The following is a 15,561-nucleotide window of genomic DNA, read 5'->3' as shown; positions in this document are numbered from 1 at the left end:
CTGACAATAAATGGCTCGGGTGAAGACACCACTGGATTAGTGGACAGGTAAGGGTCCCAATATTAAAAGTCAACAGCTACAGTACTTGTAGCTGCCGACTTATTTTTTTTCTTCATGAGCCTGGAGTTTCTCTTTAACTTTGGTCAAAGCTGCACAATTTTTTTTTTTTTTTTTTTTTTTTTTTTTTTTTTTATCTACAGGGCCCCTAACTTTATAGGCAGTTTTTTGGTAAAGGCAAACCTTGCACAATATGTTACTGAAGGTAATGCCTTGCCAAACTCCAGCCGGTCCTAATGAACCATTACCTTCAGTAACACATGCAGCTGCTGCATGTGCTGTATAAACTGGCACTATAGCGTTAAAAATAGCACCTGCAATCTCACCCTCAAACAGCTGCTCCATTGTCTCCAGTGTGAAAGCCCGAGGGCTTTCACACTGGAGTGATGCGCTGGCAGGGCATCAGGAAAAGTCCTGCCAGCAGCTTCTTTGGAGCGGTGAAGGAGCGGTGTGTTTACCGCTCCTGCCCATTGAAATCAATGGGGCGGCAGGGCTACATCGCCGGCAAAACGCCGCTATTGTAACGCATTATGGGCGTTTTAACACTTTGTCGGGGGGTTGTTAAAAGTTCCCCGCTATCGGCCGAAAAATGCGCCGCAAATCCGATGGTAAAACATCGCTAAAAATAGCAGCGTTTTACCGCCACAGCGTGAATGTTGTCTAAAACTTGGAGTCAGGCTTTGGAGTTTTTCACTATGTTATGTTAAGTTCCATTATTGCAGTTAGTAGAAAGAAAACATAGAAGCCCTAAAACTCATAAAACTAAAATTGTAACTGCAATGATAGCTACATAAACCCAACATCTAAGTCTTCTAATAATTAATGACAATGGCACAGTTAAAAGGCTTCTTCGAACTACAAAAAGGCCCTTGCATGTAATTTAAATGAAAGGTTCTTCAGCTGTGTGATGTCAGAGCAGTTTTTTTTACAATGAGCCCTAATTCACAACATGAATCACACTGGTGCGATTCACATGCAATTCAGTGTTGTGCCATTTCAGCCCATTCATTTTGAACAGGCTCAAATCGCATTGCATCGGACCAAAATGCTGCATGCACTATTTTTGGAAATGCACTGCAACCAGATCACATAGTGCTTTTATACCATGTGTTCTGGTGCAGGCAAACCCACTGCATTTGGGACCTGCGCTGAAGGTATAACACCCAATGCAGATTGCAACTGCAGTGCGTTTTTAACACGTGTGGTAAACAAGCATTTCCTGAACCTCATTCAAGTGTGAACCTAGCCTTGATAGTTTTACTGACCACAGACGTTTTAAAGGATACAGGACCATTCACAAAGTGCAGCGTGGCTTGCGCATCCAATGTGGGAAGCCAGCTCTGAAACGCATGGAGTCACAAATGACTTCTTTTAGTAAACGTGCCAGGGACCCAGAGACTGATGAACAACCAGCCCAGGTAAGGACATCACTGGATCTCTGGACAGGTAAGTACTTTTATTAAAAGTCATCAGCTACAGTATTTGAAGCCCGAAGATCATCTTTAACCATTTCCGGACTGTCCACATACTGTGGCAGGGTGGCCCGGCTGAACAAATGTACGCACCCGTACGTCGTTTCGTGCACGAGATACTGTGGGCGTGTGCCTGCTGCATGCCGGGGGAATGCACGTAGGTATGGCAGACTGTCTGTGGACCGATGGGTGGCTGGCAAAGAGGTAGAACGGAGATCTGCCTATGTAAACAAGGTGGATCTCTGTTCTGACAGGGAACAACACTGAAATCGGCTGTTCCTAGTAATTATGAACAGCAATCTCTGTTGTGCCAGTGAGCCCATTCCCCACACAGAACACACACTGAGGGAACACACTGCGTCACTGGTCCCCAAAAAGTGTCGTCACTTTGGGTCAGCTTTGTTTGCTGCAATGTCCCAGTCCCACCGTTACCAGTAAAAACAAAAATAAATAAAAAAAAGTCCCTAAATCTATCCCCCATTTTGTAGACTTTTGCGCAAAGCAATCAATGTAGGCTTATTGGGATTTTGTGTTACCAAAAATAAAAATACATATTGGCCTAATATTATGAATAAATTAGTTTCTTTTTATGGATATTTTTTACAGCACAAAGTAAAAATATTAGTTTTTTTTCAAAATTACCATTTTCTTGTTTATAACACAAAAAAAAAAAAAAAAAAAATAAATAAAAAAAAAACGCAGAGGTGATCAAATACCACTAAAAGAGAGCTCTATTTGTGGGGGGGGGGGGGGGGGGGGGGGGGAGACATTAAGTTTGGGTACATCGCACAACTGCTCAATTGTCAGTTAAAGCGACGCAGTGCCATATGGCCAAAAAAAGCATCGGTCATTAAGGGGGGCAAATCCTTCTGGGGCTGAAGTGGTTAAGCTGATAACACACAAATTTCATATCTTTATAAAACACACCTATTAAACATTCACAGTGTTTGGGGGGGGGGGGGGGGGAGCAAGTGAACCTTTGCCATTTGTAGTTGGTCAAACCTGCTTTAACAGCAATGACTTCTAAGCAGGTACTTTCTGTAGCTCTGGATCGGACCTGCACCAATTTCTGGAGGAATTTCCAACCATTCCTCTTTACAAAAAAATTGTTTCTGCTCAGACAACTTTGTAGGATGTCTGGTGTGAACAGCTCTCGAGGTCATTCCACATCTTTATGGGGTAAGGTCTGGCCTCCGACTTGGGCCACTCTAAAAAGCACATTTCCTGAAGCCAATCTGTGATGGATTTAATTCAATGCTTATGGTCATTTTTCTTCTGCATTACCCAACTTTTACGAAGATTCGGGAGGCAGAAAGCCACCCAGACATTATCCTGTGGGATATTTTGGGAATTCATTTTCCCCTCTGATGGCCCATACATAGTACCAAGTATTCTTCCCAAACAATTCAACTTTTGTTTCATCAATCAAAAAAACATTTTCCCAGAAAGGTTGTGGTTTGCCAATGTGTTCGTTAGCAAACTTCAGACACATACCGTATATACTCGAGTATAGGTCGATCCGAATATAAGCCGAGGCCCCTAATTTACCACAAAAAAACTGGGAAAACTTATTGACTCGTGTATAAGCCGAGGGTGAGACATGCAGCAGCTACTGTTACAGCTTAAAAGAGTGGAAAAGAGGGTCAACAATGCCCATCTGCAGCTGCATACCTCCCTGTGTCCCGTTCATCCCTGTGTCCCGTCCATCCCTGTGTCCCGTCCATCCCTGTGTCCATCGCAGCCTACCTGTGCCAATCTGCAGCCTCTTTGCCTTCTGCAGCCTCTGTGTGCCATGCCGCACCTCTCCTCCTCGTCTGACAGACGGCGGCCATTCCACTGTTCAAAAGCCGCGCCTCTCTGTGATAGGCGAACACTCAATTTCCCAGCAGTCAGTCTTCCGCCTATCATGGACATCCTCTCATCCTCGTCCGTAGTATGAGAATGAGCGGATGTCCGTGATAGGCGGAACACTGACTGCTGGGAAATTGAGTGTTCCGCCTATCACAGACAGGGAGGCGCGGCTTTTGAATAGTGGAATGGTCGCCGTCTGTCTACCTGATCTGCGTGACTCGAGTATAAGCCGAGGGGGGCACTTTCAGCCTAAAAAAAGGGCCTGAAAATCTCGGCTTATACTCGAGTATATACGGTATGTTTTTTTCCTATAGAGCAGCAACTTCCTTTGTGGTGTTTCTTCATGGATATCCAGCCTGCTCAAAGACTTATGTATGGTAGACTCATGAACAAGAATATTTCCAATAAACGCTTGAATGTCTTCAAGCCTTTATCTGTATTTCATGGGATCTTCTTTACCTCATTGAGGATTCTGTGTTGTGCCTTGAGAATCCTCTTGGCTGGGCACCCACTTCTAGGAAGACTAGCCACACTACTAATCTATCTCCATTTATCGGCATTGTCTGTCAGTCAAATGATGGGTGCATAAAGTGGAAGTTTAGTCAGAAAATGATGTCCTGCTAGATCGCTATTTACCAGCATGTTCTGGTAAAAAAGCATATATAGATTTCTTTGCGCAAAAGTTAATGTGCACAAACTATGGGATAGATTTCTGAACTTTAAATTTTTATTGTATTTACTGGTAATGGTGACAATTAGTGATTTTTAGTGAGACTGCGACATTGCAGCGGACAAATAGGACACCAAGTGACATTTTTTGGGGACCAGTGACACCAATACAACAATTAGTGCTAAAAAACAATGCACGGACACTGTATAAATGACACTGGCATGGAAGGGGTTAACTACAGGGGCTAACAAAGGGTTAAGTGTGTTCCCTGGGACTTTTTTCTAACTGTGTGGGGGATGAACTGATAGGAAGAACAGATCAAGCTTCCCGATTACAAGGAACATAAGATCTCTGTGTACTTCCTATGTAAAAAAGGCAGATCCCTGTTCTGCCTCTCTGTGGAGCGACTGCTGGTGGCCAGAAGACATCACTATGTCAAGGTGCATATTTATTAGGCAGCTTCTTTTCCTCGGGCAAAATGGGCCAAAAAATAAATTTAACCGACTATGAAAAGTCAAAAATTGTAAAGTCTTTCACAGGGATGCAGCACTCTTGAAATTGGTAAGATAATGGGGAGCGATCACAGAACCAAAATGTTTTGTTGCTAAAGCTCAACAAGATCGCAAGAAACATGTTGAGAAAAAAAAAAAAGAAGACACAAATTAACTGCCAAAGAACTGAGAATAATCAAACGTGAAGCTACCAGGAGCCCATTATCCTCCAGTGCTGTCATATTCCAGAACTGCAACCTACCTGGAGTGCCCAGGAGTACAAGGTGCTCAGAGACATGGCCAAGGTAAGGAAGGCTGAAACCCAACCACCACTGAACAAGTCACATAGGTTGAAACATCAAGACATATCTGAAGACAGATTTTTCAAAGGTTTTATCGATTGATGAGATGAGAGCGACTCTTGACGGACCAGATGGATGGGCCTGCGGCTGGATCAGTAACAGGCAAAGAGCTCCACTTCGACTCAGATGCCAGTAAAGTGGAGGCGGGGTACTGGTATGGGCTGATATTATTAAAGGAGAGCTAGTTGGACCTTTTTCGGGTTGAAGATGGACCCAAAATCAACTCCTAAACCTACTGCCAGTTTTTAGAAGACACTTTCCTCAAGCAATGGTACAGGAAAAAGTCTGCATCTTTCAAGATCATGATATTTAAGCAGGACAATGCTCCATTGCATGAATCAAAGTATTCCACTGCGTGGCTAGCCAGTAAAAGCCTCAACTACTTCCCACCCGGCCAAGGTATATATACGGCCAGGTGGGAGCTCTCTCCTGACTAGACATTCAGGGATGTCCTTCAGGAGGGGGAAATTGAGAATGCGCGGCGCAATCTTGATACGCTCGTGTCACCCGGACACAGCGCATCTCAGATCAGCAGGAGGGCTCTGTGATTGGCCCTCCTGATCACATGATGGCCATGTCCAATCACAGTTGTCATGTGATGTAAACAGCCAGTTGCTAGGCAATCGGCTCTCCTCACACAGAAGTCGTTGCTGAGGAGAGCAGATCGCTGCAGCTGGCTGGTGATCAGCGAGTATGAGCTGTTTTTTTTTTTTACAGCTTTTTTACTCGCTGATCTCTAGTCTAAAACATACACGTCCCCAAATAACACATGTCCCGAAGATTATCTGCACACATATGTCCGTGATCACCTGCACACATCTGTACATGATCATTTGCGTACATATGTCCATGATCACACAAACCAATTATTATACACTTAACGGAATTTTTTTTTACCAAAAACATGTAGCAGGACACATTTGGGTTAAATTTACGACAAAATTCGATTTTTATTGGATTCCTTTTAAAATAGAAAGAAGACATTTTTTATTTTATTTTTTACAAATTTCCGCTCTTTTTTTTGCTTATATCACAAAAAAATAAAAAAATGGAGTCGTGAATAAATACCACAAAAATAAAGCTCTATTTGTGCAAACAAAATGATAAAAATGTCATTTGGGTACAGCGTAGCATGACCGCTCAATTGTCATTGAAAGTACTAGAGCGATGAAAGCTGAAAATTGGGCTGGGAAGGAAGGGGGCGAAAGAGCCCAGTATTGTAATGGTTAAAGATGAAAGGATAATGACATGGCCCCCTTCCTCCCCAGATCTAAACCCTATTGAGAACTTGTGGGCCCTTCTTAAACGGGAGATTTATGGTGAAGGAAAACAATACACCTCTCTGAACAGTGTCTGGAAGGCTGTGGATGCTGCTACACAAAAAGTTGACCATCAACAGATCCAGAAACCATCAGCCTCCAAAAGAAAGAAAACAAGGGTGACTATATTGGTTACTATTTTTATTTATTTTTTAATGTCAGAAATATTTGTAAATTGTGTTTTTATTTTTCTCACGTTAACAGATGAAAAACAATCAAGTAGGGAGGGAAAAGTTTTGTTTTTCCATTTAGGTGCATGATAATTCTGTACACCAATAGTTGCCTAATAATCGTGCACATATACACTATATTTGTCAATAATATTAGGGCACATGAACTTTAATGACATCCCAGTCTTAGTCCGTAGGCTTTAACCCTTTCATGACTACGCCCATTTTTGACATTTGGTGTTTACAAGCTAAAATCCATATTTTTTGCTAGAAAATTAACTTAGAACCCCCAAACAATTTATATATATATATATATATATATATATATATATATATATATATATATATATATATATATATATATATATATTTTTTTTTTTTTTTTTATTAGCAGAGACTCTAGAGAATAAAATGGCGATTGTTGCAATATTTTATGTCATGCGGTATTTGCGCAGAGGTGTTTTAAACGCAACTTTTAGGGAAAAGTGACACTATCATTTAATTTTAAAAAAACTAAATAATCAAATTAGCCAAATATTTTTGCATAATGTGAAAGATAATGTTACGCCGAGTAAATAGATACCAAACATGTCACACTTTTTAATTGCACACACTCGTGGAATGACAAACAAACTACGGTACCTAATAAAATCTCAATAGGCGAAGCTTTAAAAAAAAAAATATCCGGTTACCAGGTTAGAGTTACAGAGGAGGTCTAGTGCTAGAATTATTGTTCTCACTCTGACGATACCTCGATACCTGTGTGATTTGTATGCTTTTACTGCGCGAGCTCGCGGCGACAGGGGGGGGGGGGCGCTTTAAAAATTATTTTATTAATTTTTAAATTTAATTGACCCCCGATCACTCCTTTACACTTCAAAGTATTCAGATTGCCGAAAACAGCGATTCTGAATACTGTATTTTTTTAAATCCGACGCCATTGGCAGCAGAGTAAATGGGAAGTGACATAATGACGTCACTTCTGTGTTTACAATTAGGAGACTGGAATGACGCCGTCCCTCCCTAGCCGCTGGAAGTGGCGGATGTGAGATCGGTGCTCCCGATTGAGCGGGAGAACCGGTAAGAGCGGCGGGAGGGGGGACGTCCTCTCCCGCTCCTCCGGCATAACAGCCAAGCGGCTTTTAGCTGCTCAGATTGTTATGGCTGGAAAGCCAATCGCCCGCTCAGAAAAACGGTACCGGGATGATGCCTGCAGGTGCGGGCATCATCCCGGTACACCCCCCGGAAGCCTCTGTGCAGGCCAATCAATTTCCTCCAGCCTAAACTCGCTCATCCACGTCTTTATGGACCTTGCTTTGTGCACTGGTCCAAGTCATTTGGTAGAGGGAGGTATTATGTTGTAGAATTGTTTTTCATGGGTTGGGCCTGGCCCCCTATTTCCAGTAAAGGAAACTCTTAGGGAGTCCTGACCTCAACCCAATAGAACATGGAATTAGAGCAGAGACTGAGCCAGGCCTTCTCGTCCAACATCAGTGCCTGAGCTCACAAATGCGCTTCTGGAAGAACGGTCAAACATTTCCCATTGACACACTCCTAAACCTTGTGGACAGCCTTCGCAGAAGAGTTAAAGCTGTTCTAGCTGCAAAGGGTGGGCCCTACAGACCAAGACTGTGATGCCATTAAAATTCATGTGCCCCAATACTTTTGACAATATAGTGTATATATTTTTCCTAAGAAAGCTAAAACCTCACTTTCTTAAATATTCAAGTTTGACATTTTAGATTGACAGAGGAGTAGTTCAATAATGAAATTAATCTTCCAAAATACAACTTGACTAATATGTGTACGCACACGTATGCGCCAATTCAGTTTGTCGATCCTTTTAGGATTTAAAGTGGTTGTGAAAACAGTTTTGTTTTTTTAATCAATGCATTCTATGCATTAAAGTAATTGTAAAGGGTTGTGTTTTTTTAACCACTTAAAGGACTTTTGCTAGAAGATTACTTAGAACGCCCAAACATTATATATTGTTTTTTTCTAACACCCTAGAGCAGGGGTTGACAAATTTGCTTGGAATCTAGGAGCCAGCTAAAAAAGTTAGGAGCCAGGTCCGTGACGGCGATCTGGACCTGTCCCTGGCCTGACATGGAGACGAGTGAGGGGAAGATAGCCCCCAGCCCCCCACCTGTCTCCAAGTCATTGCCCATAGCTCTTAGAGGGACATTTTTAAATTGCATTTTAGTGTAAATATGAGATGTGAGGTCTCTCTGACCCCCCAGATCTCATATATAAAAGAGGACCTGTCATGCTTTTTTCTATTACAAGGGATTTTTACATTCCTTGTAATAGGAATAATAGTGACACACATTTTTTTTTTTTTTAAAGAACAGTGAAAAAAATAAAAATAAAAGTTAAAATAAGAAAAAAAAATTGTTTTAAATGCGCCCTGTCTTGCCAAGCTTGCGTGCAGAAGTGAACGCATATATGAAAGCGGTGTTCAAACCACACATGTGAGGTATCGCTGCGATCGGTAGAGTAAGAGCAATAATTCTAGCCCCAGACCTCCTCTGTAACTCAAAACGTGCAACCTGAAGAATTTTTTAAACGTCGCCTATGGAGATCGCTATTCCATGAGCGGGCGCAATTTTGAAGCGTGACATGTTGGGTATCGATTTACTCGGCGTAACATTATCTTTCACAATATAAAAAAAAAAAATTGGGCTAACTTTACTGTTGTCTTTTTTTTTTTATTAAATAAAAAATTTTTCCCCCAAAAAAGTGCGCTTGTAAGTCCGCTGTGCAAATATGGTGTGACAGACAGTATTGCAATGACCACCATTTTACTCTCTAGGGTGTTAGAATAAATAATAAAAAAAAAATATATATATATATATATATATATATATATATATATATATATATATATATATATATATATATATATATATATTTTTTGGTTTTGTTTAGGGGTTCTAAGTAAAGGGATGGAGAAAGACTGGCCCATTAGCATTGTTGGTTGTAATTCCAACGGCCACCACAAGAGGGCGCCAGATTCCAGAAGGAACCATAGGATCACAGAAGGCCTCAAAGCCGGGGGCTCAATTACCGGCCGCCTGCGGCGCGGCCCGACGCGTTTGCGCGGGGGGGGGGGTCCACGGAGACGGGATACCCCCAGCTATGCTGCCCCAGGCGCAAGGTCGCTGAGTCTAGTCGCCAATGCGACCTGGCGACCGGGTTTTGTCAAGCACTGCCCTAGAGAATAAAATGGCGAACATTGCAATACTTTTTTTCACACTGTATTTGCGCAGAGGTCTTACAAGCGCACTTTTTTGGAAAAATTTAATTTTTGAATAAAAAAGGAAATCGTAAAGTCAGCCCAATTTTTTATACTGTGAAAGATAATGTTACGGCAAGTAAATTGATACCAAACATGTCACTCTTCAAAATTGCGCCCGCTCGTGGAATGGCGTGAAACTTTTACCCTTAAAAATCTCCATAGGCCACATTTAAAAAATTCCACAGGTTGCATGTTTTAAGTTACAGAGGAGGTCTAGGGCTAGAATTATTGCTCTCGCTCTAATGATTGCGGGCGATACCTCACATGTGTGGTTTAACCACCGCTTTCATATGCGAGCGCAACTCACGTATGCGATCAGTTCTGCATGCGAGCTCGTCGGGACGGGATGCTTTAAAAGGTGACTTTGATTTTATTTTTTCGAAAAAAAAAAAAATGTGGGTCACTTTTATTCCTATTACAATGAATGTTAACGAGGAATTCCACCTAAAAAAAAAAAAAAATATTAAAAGCCAGCAGCTATAAATACTACAGCTGCTGACTTTTAATAAATGGACACTCACCTGTCCCGGGTTCCAGCGATGCCGGCAGCCGAGGCCGATCGATCGCTCGGCTCTCGGCTGCTGCCGTCACCATTCTAGGTGAGGGAATCGGGAAGTGAAGCGAATCGGCTTCACTTCCCGGTTCCCTACTGTGCATGCGCGAGTCACGCAGCGCAATAGGAATTGTCCGCGCTGTCACTGGGACCCGTGTGTGTCCCAGCAGACATTGCGGCAGGACAGGAAATGACATAGACTCCCACGGGAGTCTATGCCCGGAAGTGGGTGTAAATACCTGTCTTTGACAGGTATCTCCACCCCCCTCCCCCCTGAAAGGTGCCAATTGTGACACCGGAGGGGGAGAGGGTTCCGTTCAGCGGAAGTTCCACTTTAGGGTGGAACCCCGCTTTAACATCCCTTGTAAAGTAAAAAATCATGACAGGTCCTCTTAAATACAATCTCATATTTGGACTAAAATGCAATAAATAAAAAAAAGTAATTTTAAAAAATAGCCCTTTAATACGTATGGGGGCAGAAGTGAAGTTATGACGTCGCTTCTGCCCTGCTATGGTATGGGGAAGGGTGGGGGCCATCTTCCCCTTGTCTCCATACCCGGCCATGGAAAGGTCCCGATCGCCTCCGTCGCTGCTAACGGCTCTGGTAAGCAGCGGGGGGGGGGGGGGGGGGGGGCGCCTCTCCTGCCGCTGATAATGATCTTGCAGCGAATGCGCTGCAGAGACCACCATTATCATAAACATGAGCAGCTCCTGAAGAGCTGGCTACCTTGGTTGTGGCAGAGGCTGCTGCCGTTACCGAGATATCCATCTTCAAAGTGCCGACTTATATGTACAGGAGCCAGTCGGCAAGTGGTTAAAACAACAAACATGTCATTCTTACCTGCTCGGTGCAAGGGTTTTGCACAGAGTAGACCTGATCCTCCTTTTCTGGGGTCCCCCAGCAGAGCTCCTGGCTCCTCCTCTTAATCGAGTGCCCCCAACGGAGAGACACTTTCCATAGGGGCACCTGTGTAGTCATGCTCCTGAGTCCCCCTACTGCATCCATTGACACAACAGCAGGACTCGGCCCCGCCCCTGTGTCACTGGATTTGATTGACATGAGAGGGAGCTAATGGATCCTTCTGCTATTAATCTATCCAATGAGAACTTGACAGTGGCTGGAGCTGCTGTGCTTGTCCTCAATGCTGGAACAATCGGGTACAGGTAAGAATGGGGGGTGCAGCTGCAGTACAGAAGGTTTTTCACCTTAATGCATTAAGGTGAAAAACCTTAAGAATTTAAAACTCCTTTAAGATTAAAAAAAAAAAAAAAAAAACTGTGTGCAGCAGCCCCCTAATACTTACCTAAACCCCATCTCTATCCTGCAATGTCCACTAGTCCCTCAGCCATCCAGGACTCTCCCTCCTGATTGGCTGAGACACAAGTATTTGACATCAACGGGAGCCAATAAGAAGAGGGGAGGGGAAGAATTGCCGCTCTGTGTCTGAATGGTGCCCCCATAGCAAGATGCTTACTGTGGGGGCACTCGACAGGAGGGAGGGGCCAGGAGCAGCGAAGAAAGACCTGAGAAGAGGATGATCTAGGCTGCCCTGTGCAAATCCACTGTAACAGGGCAGGTAAGTATAACAAAAAAAAAAAAAAACACGAGACAATAACTTTAACCACTGGGCACTTAAATCCCCTTCCTAACCAGACCAATTTACAGCTTTTGGTGCTCTCACACTTTGAATGACATTTACTCAGTCATGCAACACTGTACCCAATGAATTTTTTTGTCCCTTTTTCCACACAAATAGAGCTTTCTTTTGGTGATATTTAATCACCGCTGTTTTTTTTTATTTTTTGCTCTATCAAAAAAGACTGAAAATTCATTAAAAATAAATAAATCTTTGTTTCTTTTAAAATGTATTGCAGAGTATTGGCAGAATATTGCACAGTGTGGCAGAGGATTGTGACTGAGCAGCGCTGTGAGCACTTCACATCCAGCCCATGGTGCTACCTGCCATCTCCCCCTCCCCCCTCACTGTACCGATCGGTATGGAGAGGGGAGGGAGGAATCAGCGTCATGACGTGACACAAGTTTGTTTACAAGTGATCGCTCTATCATTTGACGGAGCGATCACGTGGTAAAAGGCCACAATCAGGTTACGGATGTTCTCAGGCGCGCGCCCAGGGAGCAGAATAAACGGACTGCGCTGTAGCCGTATTGACTATGGCCTGGTCGGCATGTGGTTAAAAGTAAAAAAAATTTGTTTTTTTGCACATTAATACTTACCTAGGTTGATGCAGATCTGGATCAATGCTGTATCTGTCCCCTGGCGCCTCTGCACTGAGAACCGAGTGATCAATCACCACTGATCACTCCGTTTTCATAGGCCAGGGAGATGTAGACTGTCAGTCATAGCTCTCTGCTCTTCTCCCACCTTGCTCACTGGAGTGGTGGGCTGTGGAGGGGGCGGAGCGACCCTCTCAGGGGCTTGCTGAGAGACTGAGCCGGATCTCAGTCCAGGCACCTGGCGGATCCAGATTCTGGTCGGGATGACGTGCTGCCTGGACTGACATTGGTGACGCCAGCAGAGAGCTGAGATCACTTTGATGAAAACAGGTCTCAGGAGTGAAAAACAAGCTGCACTCCTGCGATCCATAGAAGAAGCCCAGCCAAACAAGCTTTGGCTGGACTTCTCCTTTAAGCTTACATAAGCAGGGCTCTCCAAACCCTTCTGAATCAAACTGTACAGAAAACATTTATTTTGCAAAGCACTGTGCAAACTGTTGCCAAAATGATATACACACCTACAACCATGCAGTATAGCAATCAATACAGCAGTGAAAAGATTGTTCTAAGAGTCACACTGCTGCATTGAGGTTCGTATTCTACCACTTGCACTGCATTGTAAGTGCATGCAAAAAAATTAAAGGGAAGGAGGGTATCCCAGTGGCTGGAGTGAGTACTACATGAAGCATTCCTCTGATTGCCCCCTCCCACCACCAGCCTCATTACCAGAGTGTGTTCCAATCCCCCCCCCCCCCCCCCCCACCTACCATACGAGGATTTCCTGGCACAATAAAGTACACATGTATGGGAGAGCAGGGCAGGCCTAGTACAAGGCTCTGTACATCACAAGAACCCTTTTTATATTTCCAAGCAATTTTTAGTGTGTAATCTGAACCCAGAACATAGAAATTGTATGTGTTCCCCACTGTTTCCCTTCCCCAGGGGGAGGGGAGAGCGAGGAGACTAGTTGCTCCTGGTAACAGAGGCTGTGCTGCTTTTTCGTGGCTCCCCTGCAAACTCTCCCTCTCACACACAGGGCCCAGCACACAACAAAAAGGTGTGTGTGTGGGGACTTTCCATCTACAAGTGATCCTGGGTCCTCCCACCACGCTGGGACTTGTGGTTCCTATATACACAGGATTGGAGATCAGTGGAGGGGGGGGAGTAGAGCAGGGAATGCCCAGCTGGAGGCAGCTGCCCTCACACACACACACCAGGGGCCCCCGCTAGAGGGAGCCCGGCCTCTCCCCCCTTCTTTGTGTATGGAGAGCGGTCAGGCCTGCTGGTAGGCTGAGGAGGGGAGGCCTGTCCTGCCCCCTGGGTATTTATCTACCCCCGGCTCTGCTATTCTCACATCGCACACCTGGTGGCGCTGCCTGCCCCGTCCGCCATTAGCGCGCTGACTGAACAATACAGCGGCGTCGGCGGAGAGGGGGGAGCCGGGCCTCGTACAGCCCGAGGTGACCCCCTATCTCTCCCCCGGGGCAGACCGGCACAGCGGGGGCACAATGCCACTCCTCACACAGGCAGCGGCCGAGGAGGGGGCGGCGGGAACACCACCGGCTGACACAAAAGGGGGGAGGGCAAATAACAGACACGGCCGCCAGAGGGCGTACCAGAGACCCCTCTCACGTGAGGGCATCGCCACGAGACTTGCGGGGTCCCGTACTTCGCCCCCCTTCTCTTCATAAGCCGGTCACTTACCGGCAGTTCGTGGAGGTAATGAGGACAGTGCCCCGGCCGCGAACCCCCGCACAGCAATCCTTCCCCCGTAGCCGAACTCTCCCCGTCCAGTCCCGAAGCATAAGGGGCGGAGCCAAAGCCGCAAGCTGGGGAGAAGGCGCGGCCTCGGCTAGCACATGTCCCTCCCACCCGGCGGCAGCGATTGGCTGTTCACCTGGAGCGCTGGAGACGATGAGAGGAAGGCGATTGGCTAGGGAGCGCGTCCGTCATCGAGGGTGCCGTCCCTCCTCCCTTGGATTGTGATGGTGAAGGGGCGGTGCTTGTTGGCAGAGCTGACGGAGGCGAGTCACCGCCCATGCGTTGCAGTCAGTGGAGAAAGGAGGGGGGAATCGGACGATTTAGCCTGGCGCTGTACAGGAGAAGTGCCTGTTCACACCCCGCACGCACGGCAGTGTGCAAGGGGGGAGGGGCCACGCGTGGAGCGGGGCGTGGCCGGGAGCTATGCTGCAAGCTGCGATGTGTACATGTAAAGAGCCTGCTCCGTCTCGCCATAGATCCCTGTGTGCACCCTTTCGGCGCCATGCCAGCCGTCCTCCGCCGTGCTGCGCAATTAAATCATCACAAGCCTAATAATATATCGCCATACACATTGCTAGCGCACATCAGCGGCGTGCCTCATAAACGCAATAAACGTGCAGCTGACCAAACTCCCCCTCCTCCTTCCGACACGACGTGATGTATGTGCGCTGCAAAGCGCCCGTAATGGGGAAAGCCAGAGCGCTGTCCCCCTGGCGGCCAAGCCGCGCTTCACACCTGGTGGCCAATGTGGTACATTGCCTTGGCACTGTGCTCTGGCTATAGGGCGAAGTGCTGCCCCCTAGCTGTGTCAGGAGAACACCAGCCCCGCCTCGCGCATGCTGGGACTTGTTGTCCTCCGCAGCAATTAACAGCCGCGGATCGCCAATGTCGGCTTCCTGCCACGCTACGTCACAGTGTAGAGGCGCCGGCCGCCATTTTGTCACCAAAGGGGGGCTGCCAATGTGTGGTGCGGGCCTGTGTTGTGTCACGGCGCTGCCCGAACTACACAGTGCGGACGTGTCATGGCGCAGTGGGGCTCCGAGCTCGCCCGGCACTTGTTGACTGGATGGAAGTGAGGGGACGGGCGGCACTCTGCTCTCCTCAGGGAGACAAAATGGCGGCTGCGAGGGCAACTGCCGCCACAGAGATGAGGGGTACAGGGCATGGCATGGCTGTGGTAGGAACTGACGTCAGACGAGGACAATACAAAAGTACAAAGTAATAAAAGACGGAAAACGGCTGCCATGTGTTCTCCCCCCTACAGCTAGAGTGTATTTCATCAAATGTAAACGGCTCAGAATGGGGCTTGGGGCCCCAACAA

At 46.0% G+C, this 15,561-nt stretch overlaps 1 protein-coding gene across 2 annotated transcripts in view; it reads right to left on the bottom strand.

The window, feature by feature from the left end:
- The window catches only part of ZMYM2 (zinc finger MYM-type containing 2), a 150,345-nt gene extending 135,999 nt beyond the window's left edge, over nt 1–14,346 (bottom strand). For both annotated transcript variants that reach the window (XM_077483994.1, XM_077483996.1), the window contains exon 1: nt 14,184–14,346. The gene's annotated coding sequence lies outside the window, so the exon portion shown is untranslated. The remainder of the gene's footprint in view (nt 1–14,183) is intronic.
- Nucleotides 14,347–15,561: the final 1,215 nt, after the last annotated feature.

The sequence above is a fragment of the Lithobates pipiens genome, unplaced genomic scaffold (genome assembly GCF_037356315.1).
Source record: "Lithobates pipiens isolate NorthernLeopardFrog02 unplaced genomic scaffold, aLitPip1_a1.2 Scaffold_16, whole genome shotgun sequence".
Taxonomy (NCBI): domain Eukaryota; kingdom Metazoa; phylum Chordata; class Amphibia; order Anura; family Ranidae; genus Lithobates; species Lithobates pipiens.
Note: the sequence above shows the minus strand (reverse complement) of the source record. Positions and strands in the feature narration are given on the sequence as shown.